Source organism: Lepus europaeus, chromosome 14 (assembly GCF_033115175.1).
Source record: "Lepus europaeus isolate LE1 chromosome 14, mLepTim1.pri, whole genome shotgun sequence".
NCBI lineage: Eukaryota > Metazoa > Chordata > Mammalia > Lagomorpha > Leporidae > Lepus > Lepus europaeus.
In genome coordinates, this window is record NC_084840.1 from 68,014,572 (window position 1) to 68,023,492 (window position 8,921).

General features: G+C 40.6%; 1 pseudogene; it reads left to right on the forward strand.

Annotated features, from left to right (window-relative positions):
• Window positions 1-4,631: 4,631 nt before the first annotated feature.
• Window positions 4,632-4,727, forward strand: LOC133774066 (U2 spliceosomal RNA; annotated as a pseudogene).
• The last annotated feature ends 4,194 nt before the right edge of the window (window positions 4,728-8,921 follow it).

Consider the following 8,921-nt stretch of genomic DNA (forward strand, 5'->3'; position numbering starts at 1 on the left):
CTGCAGGCAAGGGAGCTGACTCCAGCCCAGAGACAAACTCACAGCAAGGCGCTGTGCCTGCCTATTTGTCTTTGAAGTTGGACGTGACATGATTGTCTCACGGGGTGTATTTGCAGGTTTATTGTATTTGCAGGTTGAGCTGAAAAATAAAGTCAGATTTCTGATGATAGGAAGTCTTGTGGGCTGATTAGATTTTATGATAAAACAGGACCCACAATGCAGTTGGGTGACGTGTTTTCCTCTAGGTGCCAGTGTTGTGGTTTAGTGTGCAAAGCCACCGCTTGGAAGTGCCAGCATCCCATATAGGCTCCAGTTAGAGACCTGGCCGCTCACAAGCTTCGGGATCCTGGGCCACGCACAGAACCTAGCCAAGCAGCAGAGGAACGAGGTGTCGTTTGTGATCCACAACCTTCCTGTGCTGGCCGAGATGGCTGCTGTGAGTAAGGCCTGCGGAAACATGTTTGGCCTCATGCATGGGACCTGCCCAAAAACATCAGGTACAAGGGTGTGGGTCCAGTCTGTGCATGTGACCCCACTTTGAGGTCAGCCTCCTGTGGCCGTGGCGGCCTCCTGCTGTGTATGGGCTTCCAGGCCCCAGCAGCCTGTGTGGACTGAGCAGCTTCGGTGGGAGTGGCCCGTGTTCTTGTTGACATCAGAATCTGGTGATGGGTGGGAGAGGGATGATGGTCTGGACTAGAACTTAGGTGCGTTTCATGAGTCTTAAATTTTTAAAAAATGCCAGAGCGCATTCTTGGTTAAGATGAGGAATCCTCTTGTTTGTGTCGACTTCAGTGTAGCTCCCGTTCCGGAGCCCTAACCACCTTTCTCCTATGTAGCGTTAATCGTTCACAGATTTTTGTTTTTTGCCATTTTGAGGTTTTGGTTGTAGAAGTGTTTTTTATTTAATAAGTGGAGCTGACCGAGAACTTGCTGAGTCGCTGTACAGGATAGACCAGGCATCTGAGTTGAATGGAAGGTGCAGCCTGCTGCAGGCCCAGTGAGGTGCTGGTCTGGGGGGAAGTGTCTGTAGAGGCACGGAGGTGGAGAAGCTGCTCTTGTCGTGTCACAACTAATGGTCCCTCTTTATTCCTTTGCCAGGAGGCTTCCTAATCTGTTTACCTCATGAGCAAGCAGCTCGGTTCTGTGCGGAGATAAAGTCCCCCAAATAGGGTGAAGGTCACCAAGCATGGATTATTGGCATTGTAGAGAAGGGCAACCGTACTGCCAGGATCATAGACAAGCCCCGGATCATCGAAGTCGCACCACAAGTGGCCACTCAAAACGTGAACCCCACACCCGGTGCCACCTCTTAATTTAGACGGAAGTAGCTACTCGGTTTTGTTTTTAAATAGATCTATTTCCTTTGTCATCACTTCAATTAAAGACTATAAGCAACAACAAGAATCTCATTGTGTCTACACATCTGGTGACCTTAGGTCGATTTGTGAGTGGATACAATTAATAAAATAAAATCCATGGCCTTTTCTTCCTGTTACATTAACTGAAGATGCACCTATTCTTGAGGCAGCTTCTGAGTTGAGAATTATATTGTTATCCAATACTGTTGATTCATTTTGAATCTTTAGACACTTATCTCTCACCGCATAGGCTCTTCCTAAAGGTGCTTTCACATAGCACAGACGTTTCCAGTAGTGGTGTCGGGTAGCAGTTCGTGTGTTTTCATTTGATGTGTATTTATCATAGAAGCCTGCTCTTTTTTCAAGCATCTTGACTGGCGTTCTGGAAAGACGGAATTGGTAAGTGAGAATGATGGCTTCTGAGCAGCAGGAGGGTTGCATGGTTCCTTTGAGTCTTATCATTCAAGAGCATCTCTTTGGCCCAGGACATTCTCCAATAATAGTGCATTCAGTTCAACAAGACAACTGCTTCACTCTGCATGGAAAGCACTTTGAAGACCAAAAATGACATTTTATTTCTTTTTTTTGTAGCCTTCCTGATATTTACAGTAGCATCATTAACTGTTTTCTTTGTTGATAGCAAAAAAAGATACTTTTTGCAATGTAATTAGTTGTTCTATAGTGCAATGAGGAATTGCCTTCCCGAAGGGGATTGATGTATCATACTCATTTATAATTCAATATATAATTATGCAAATAATTTTTAAATATAATCAGTAATAAAGACTATTGTGTGGATGGTAGTTTTTAATACATTTTATATGGGGAGGGAGCCAGGATGGCAGAATAGTGAGGGCTTGCACGGATAGTCCGGGAAAAGATAGTTTAATCAAAGTGGAGGTACTGTAATTTCAGGGAAATGTTCGGGAAAAAAACTGCAGAGGAAACTCTTCCGGAACTAGTGGAGCATGGTGGACCTACATGGAGGGCAAGTGTGCCCAAGGCTCGGGAGCCCAGCCGCGGAGTCTACACACCAGCATTGGAAAGGGAGGTGAGGCAAAACCTCAGTAGCCTGAGATATTGGTGTGGAAACTTTAGGAAGAACCTAGAGGGAACAAGGCTTGAAGCCCCACTGGGGAAAGTTCAGCAGGCTAACTAGAGGAGAGAAAAAATAAATAAATAAAAGGGACCAGCAGGGACACGAGTCTCTCTCTACAATCACTTTAAAAAGGTGAGTAAGATAAAGAGCAGGTGCCAATTTGGTCATACGTAAAAGCGGCGCCTGCCATTACCAAGCAGAAAAACCTGACTCTGGTGGGAGAACTAACAGGAGGTTAGGACCTACTGAACGTGTGGAGCTAATGAACCGAGACTGTGAAAACTGAAGGTGCAGGAGAGAACACTCAGAGACATGAGTACTCTCCAGAGAATACACAAATTCAGTATCCTTGGCAACCCAGTGGGAGACTGCAGATACCCACAGGGGCCAGAATTCAGACATTGACTACCTTCAATTCCACTCAGCTGTGCAGAATTACTTCCCTTCTGAATTAAAAAAAAAAGAGAGAGATCGAGAGCATGAGAGAGAGGTAGAGAAGATTTACCACTCCTAACCTGGGTGTGTCACCTTTGGCACACCCTTAACCCTGAAGAACCAAACAGAGTACTCTGGGCACACCCATCACAAGCCTCTAAGGATACATCAAAAGCAGACAGTCCTCTTAATCTAGAGTCATAGTATAATGAGAGAAACCATAACAGCAAAGAAACCAAAGAATATCTCCACAATGCCAAGCAACAAAAGCAGAAACCGAAGAAACAAGATCAAGGAAGACATTATGATGGCCCCAAATGAACAAGACACCCCAAGACAAGATTATGAAGATGATGAGATAGAAGAAATGCAAGAAGCGGATCTCAAAAAATTTATAAGAACATTAAGAAGTTCTCAAAAACAAATTATTGAACTAGAGAAATCATTACTGGACAGGATAGAAAATCTCTCTCATGAAAATGAAACCATCAGGGGAATCAAAATGAAATGAAGAAACTAGTAGAACATGAAATTGTGATTATGAAGAGAAATCAAAATGAATGGAAGAACTCAATAGATCAAATGACAAACTCATTAGTGAGCCTTAAAAACAGAGTCAGTGAAACAGAGGAGAGAATATCGGACTTAGAAGGCAGAGCACAGGAAAGTTTACAGTCAAACCAAAGAAAAGAAGAGGAAATTAGAAATCTAAAAAATATAGTTGGGGATCTACAGGATACTATTAAAAACCCAACATTCGGGTTCTAGGAGTTGCTGAAGGCATGGAGAGAGAGAAAGGATTAGAAGGCCTTTTTAGTGAGCTACTAGCAGAGAACTTCCTGGGTTTGAAGAAGGAGAGAAGCATCCTAGTACAGGAAGCTCATAGAACCCCTAGTAAACATGACCAAAAGAGATCCTCACCACGACATGTTGTAATCAACTCACCACAGTGAAACATAAAGATTCTAAAATGTGCAAGAGAGAAACATCAGATTACTCTCAGAGGCTCTCCAATTAGACTCACAGCAGACTTCTCATCAGAAACCCTACATTCTAGGAGGGAATGGCAAGATACAGCCCAGGTACTAAGAGAGAAAAACTGCCAGCCCAGAATATTATATCCTGCAAAGCTCTCATATGTGAATAAAGGTGAAATAAAGACCTTTCATAGCAAACAGAAATTGAATGAATTTGTTGCCCCTTGTCCAGCCCTGTAAAAGATGCTCAAAGATGTGTTACACACAGAAACACAGAAACACTACCATCAATAAGAAAGATGGGAAAGGAAGAAAACCTCCCAGTAAAAGATCACAGGAAGTTAAAAGCATATATTAGAAAATATCTTCGGCAAAATGGCAGGGCAAAGTTACTACTTATCAACAGTCACATTGAACGTTAATGGCCTCAACTCTCCAGTTAAAAGACACACAGACTGACTGAATGTATTAAGGAACAAAACCCATCTATTTGCTGCTTACAAGAAGCACATCTTTCCAATAAAGTTGCATGCTGACTGAAAGTGAAAGGTTGGAAAAAGATATTCCATGCCAACAGAAATGAAAAAAGAGCAGGTGTAGCCATCTTAATATCAGACAAAATCAACTTTAACACAGAAACTGTTAAGAGAGACAAAGAGGGGCACTATATAAAGATTAAGGATTAATTCAACAGGAAGATATAATGATTATCAATGTATATACACCTAATTACAGGGCACCGGTTTATTTAAAACATATGCTATCGCTTCTCGGCCTTTTGGCTAAGATCAAGTGTAGTATCTGTTCTTATCAGTTTAAAACATATGCTAAGGGACTTAAGGGAGTTGTAGACCCTAATACAATAGTACTGGGGTGGGGGACTTCAATACTCCACTCTCAGAAATAGACAGATCAACCGGACAGAAGATCAACAAGGAAACAACAGATTTAAATGGCACTATAGCCCAAATGGATTTAACAGATATCTACAGAACTTTCAATCCTACACATAAGAATTTACATTCTTCTCAGCTGTATGTGGAACCTACTCTAGGACTGACCACACACTAGGCCATAAAGCAAGTCTCAGCAAATTCAAAAGAATTAGAATCATACGATGCAGCTTCTCAGACCACAGTGGAATGAAGTTGGAAATTAGCAACTCAGGAATCCCTAGAGAGTATGCAAACACAGGGAGACTGAACAACATGCTCCTGAAAGAACAATGGGTCATAGGAGAAATCAAAAGAGAAATCAGAAACTTTCTGGAAGTAAATGAGGATAACAGCACAACATATCAAAACTTTTGTGATACAGCAAAAGCAGTGTTAAGAGGAAAGTTTATAGCAATAGGTGCCTACATCAAGAAATTGGGAAGGCACCAAATAAGTGAGCTTTCAGTGCATCTCAAGGATTTAGAACAACTGCAGCAAACCAGACCCAAATCTAGTAGGAGAAGAGAAATAATTAAAATCAGAGAAGAAATCAACAGGATTGAATAAAAAAAAAACATTACAAAATATAAGCCAAACGAGGAGCTAGTTTTTTGAAAAAATAAACAAAATTGACACACCATTGGCCCAACTGACTAAAAAAAGAAGAGAAAAGACTCAAATCAACAAAATCAGAGAAGAAAAAGGGAAAGTAATGACAGACACCACAGAAATAAAAAGAATCATCAGAAATTACTACAAGGACTTGTATGCCAGCAAACAGAGAAATCTATCAGAAATGGACAGATTCCTGGACACATGCAACCTACCTAAATTGAACCAGGAAGACATAGAAAACCTAAACAGACCAATAACTGACACAGAAATTGAAACAGTAATAAAGGCCCTCCCAACAAAGAAAAGCCCAGGACCAGATGGATTCACTGCTGAGTTCTACCACATTTAGAGAAGAACTAACTCCAATTCTCAAACTATTCAAAACAATCGAGAAAGAGGGAATCCTCCCAAATTCTTTCTATGAAGCCAGCATCACCTTAATTCCTAACCCTGAAAAAGATGCAGCATTGAAAGAAAATTACAGACCAATATTCCTGATGAACATAGATGCAAAAATCCTCAATAAAATTCTGGCCAATAGAATGCAACAACACATCAGAAAGATCATCCACCCAGACCAAGTGGGATTTATCCCTGGTATGCAGGGATGGTTCAATGTTCGCAAAACAAGCAACGTGATACACCACATTAACAGACTGTAAAAGAAAAACCATATGGTTATCTCAATAGATGCAGGGAAAGACTTTGATAAAATACAACACCCTTTCATGATGTAAACTCTAAGCAAACTGGGTATGGAAGGAACATTCCTCAATACAATCAAAGCAATATATGAAAAACCAATGGCCAACATCCTATTGAATGGGGAAAAGTTGAAAGCATTTCCGCTGCGATCTGGTACCAGACAGGGATGCCCACTCTCACCACTGCTATTCAATATAGTTCTGGAAGTTTTAGCCAGAGCTATTAGGCAAGAAAAAGAAATTAAAGGGATACAAATTGGGAAGGAAGAACTCAAACTATCCCTCTTTGCAGATGATATGATTCTTTATTTAGGGGACCCAAAGAACATTACTAAGAGACTATTGGAACTCATAGAAGAGTTTGGCAAAAGAGCAGGATATAAAATCAATGCACAAAAATCAACAGCCTTTGTATACACAGGCAATGCCATGGCTGAGGAAGAACTTCTAAGATCAATCCCATTCACAATAGCTACAAAAACAATCAAATACCTTGGAATAAACTTAACCAAGGAGGTAAAAGATCTCTACGATGAAAACCACAAACCTTTAAAGAAAGAAATAGAAGAGGATACCAAAAAATGGAGAAATCTTCTATGTTCATGGATTGGAAGAATCAATATCATCAAAATGTCTATTCTCCCAAAAGCAATTTATACATTTATTATAATACCAATCAAGATACCAAAGGCATTCTTCTCAGATCTGGAAAAAATGATGCTGAAATTCATATGGAGACACAGAAGACCTAGAATAGCTAAAGCAATCTTGTACAACAAAATCAAAGCCAGAGGCATCACAATACCAGATTTCAGGACATACTACAGGGCAGTAGTTATTAAAACAGCATGGTACTGCTACAGAAACACGTGGATTAGACCAATGGAACAGAATAGAAACACCAGAAATCAACCCAAACATCTATAGCCAACTCATATTTGTTCAAGGATCCAAAACCAATCCCTGGAGTAAGGACAGTCTATTCAATAAATGGTGCTGGGAAAATTGGATTTCCACGTGCAGAATCATGAAGCAAGACCCCTACCTTTCACCTTACACAAAAATCCACTCAACATGGATTAAAAACTTAAATCTACGACCCGAAATCATCAAATTATTAGAGAGCATTGGAGAAACCCTGCAAGATATAGGTGCAGGCAAAGACTTCTTGGAAAAGACCCTAGAAGCACAGGCAGTCAAAACCAAAATTAACATTTGGGATTGCATCAAATTGAGAAGTTTCTGTACTTCAAAAGAAACAGTCAGTAAAGTGAAGAGGCAACCGACAGAATGGGAAAAAATATTTGCAAACTATACTACAGATAAAGGGTTGATAACCCGAATCTACAAAGAAATCAAGAAACTCCACAACATCAAAACAAACAATCCACTTAAGAGATGGGCCAAAGACCTCAACAGACATCTTTCCAAAGAGGAAATCCAAATGGCCAACAGACACATGAAAAAATGTTCAAGATCACTAGCAATCAGGGAAATGCAAATCAATACCACAATGAGGTTTCACCTTACCCCGGTTAGAATGTCTCACATTCAGAAATCTACCAACAACAGATGCTGGAGAGGTTGTGGGGAAAAAGGGACACTAACCCACTGTTGGTGGGAATGCAAACTGGTTAAGCCACTATGGAAGTCAGTCTGGAGATTCCTCAGAAACATGAACATAACCCTACCATACAACCCAGCCATCCCACTCCTTGGAATTTACCCAAAGGAAATTAAATTGGCAAACAAAAAAGCCATCTGCACATTAATGTTTATTGCAGCTCAATTCACAATAGCGAAGACCTGGAACCAACCCAAATGCCCATCAACAGTAGACTGGATAAAGAAATTATGGGACATGTACTCCATAGAATACTATACAGCAGTAAGAAACAATGAAACCAGGTCATTTGCAACAAGATGGAGCAATCTGGAAAACATCATGCTGAGTGAATTAAGCCAGTCCCAAAGAGACAAATATCATTTGTTTCCCTGATCGGTGACAACTGAGCACCAAAGGGGAAACCTGTGGAAGTGAAATGGACACTATAAGAAACAATGACCTGATCAGCTCTTGTCCTGACTCTTGATGTACAATGTAATACTTTATCCTTTTTAGTATTTGTTGTTGTTGTTGTTGTTGTTCTAGTACTATTGGTTGAACTCTGTAATTAACACACAATTATTCTTAGGTGTTTAAATTGTAACTGAAAAGTGATCCCTGTTAAATATAAGAGTGGGAAAAAGAGAGGGAGGAGATGTACAATTGGGGACATGCTCAATTGGACTTGCCCTAAATGGTGGAGTTAGAAATGTGCCAGGGGATTCCAATACAATCCCATCAAGGTGGCATGTACCAATGCCATCTCACTAGTCCAAGTGATCAATTTCAGTTCACAAATGATGACTCTGATAGGTCTAAGAGTAAAAGGGATCACACAAACAAGACGAATGTCTGCTAATACTAACTGATAGAATCAAAAAGGGAGAGAACGATCCAACATGGGAAGTGGGATACGCAGCAGACTCATAGAATGGCAGATGTCCTAAACAACACTCTGGCCTCAGAATCAGTCCTTAAGGCATTTGGATCTGGCTGAAGAGCCCATGAGAGTATTGTAGGCATGGAAAGCCAAGACACCATGGAAAAAGAAAAAAAGAAGAAGACCTAAAGGAAAGATCTCTGCGAGTGAGATCCCAGTGGAAAGAACAGGGTCATCAAAGATGGAGGTACCTTTCTCCGAAGGGAGGAGAGATCTTCCACTTTGACTATGACCCTATCTGAATAAGATCAA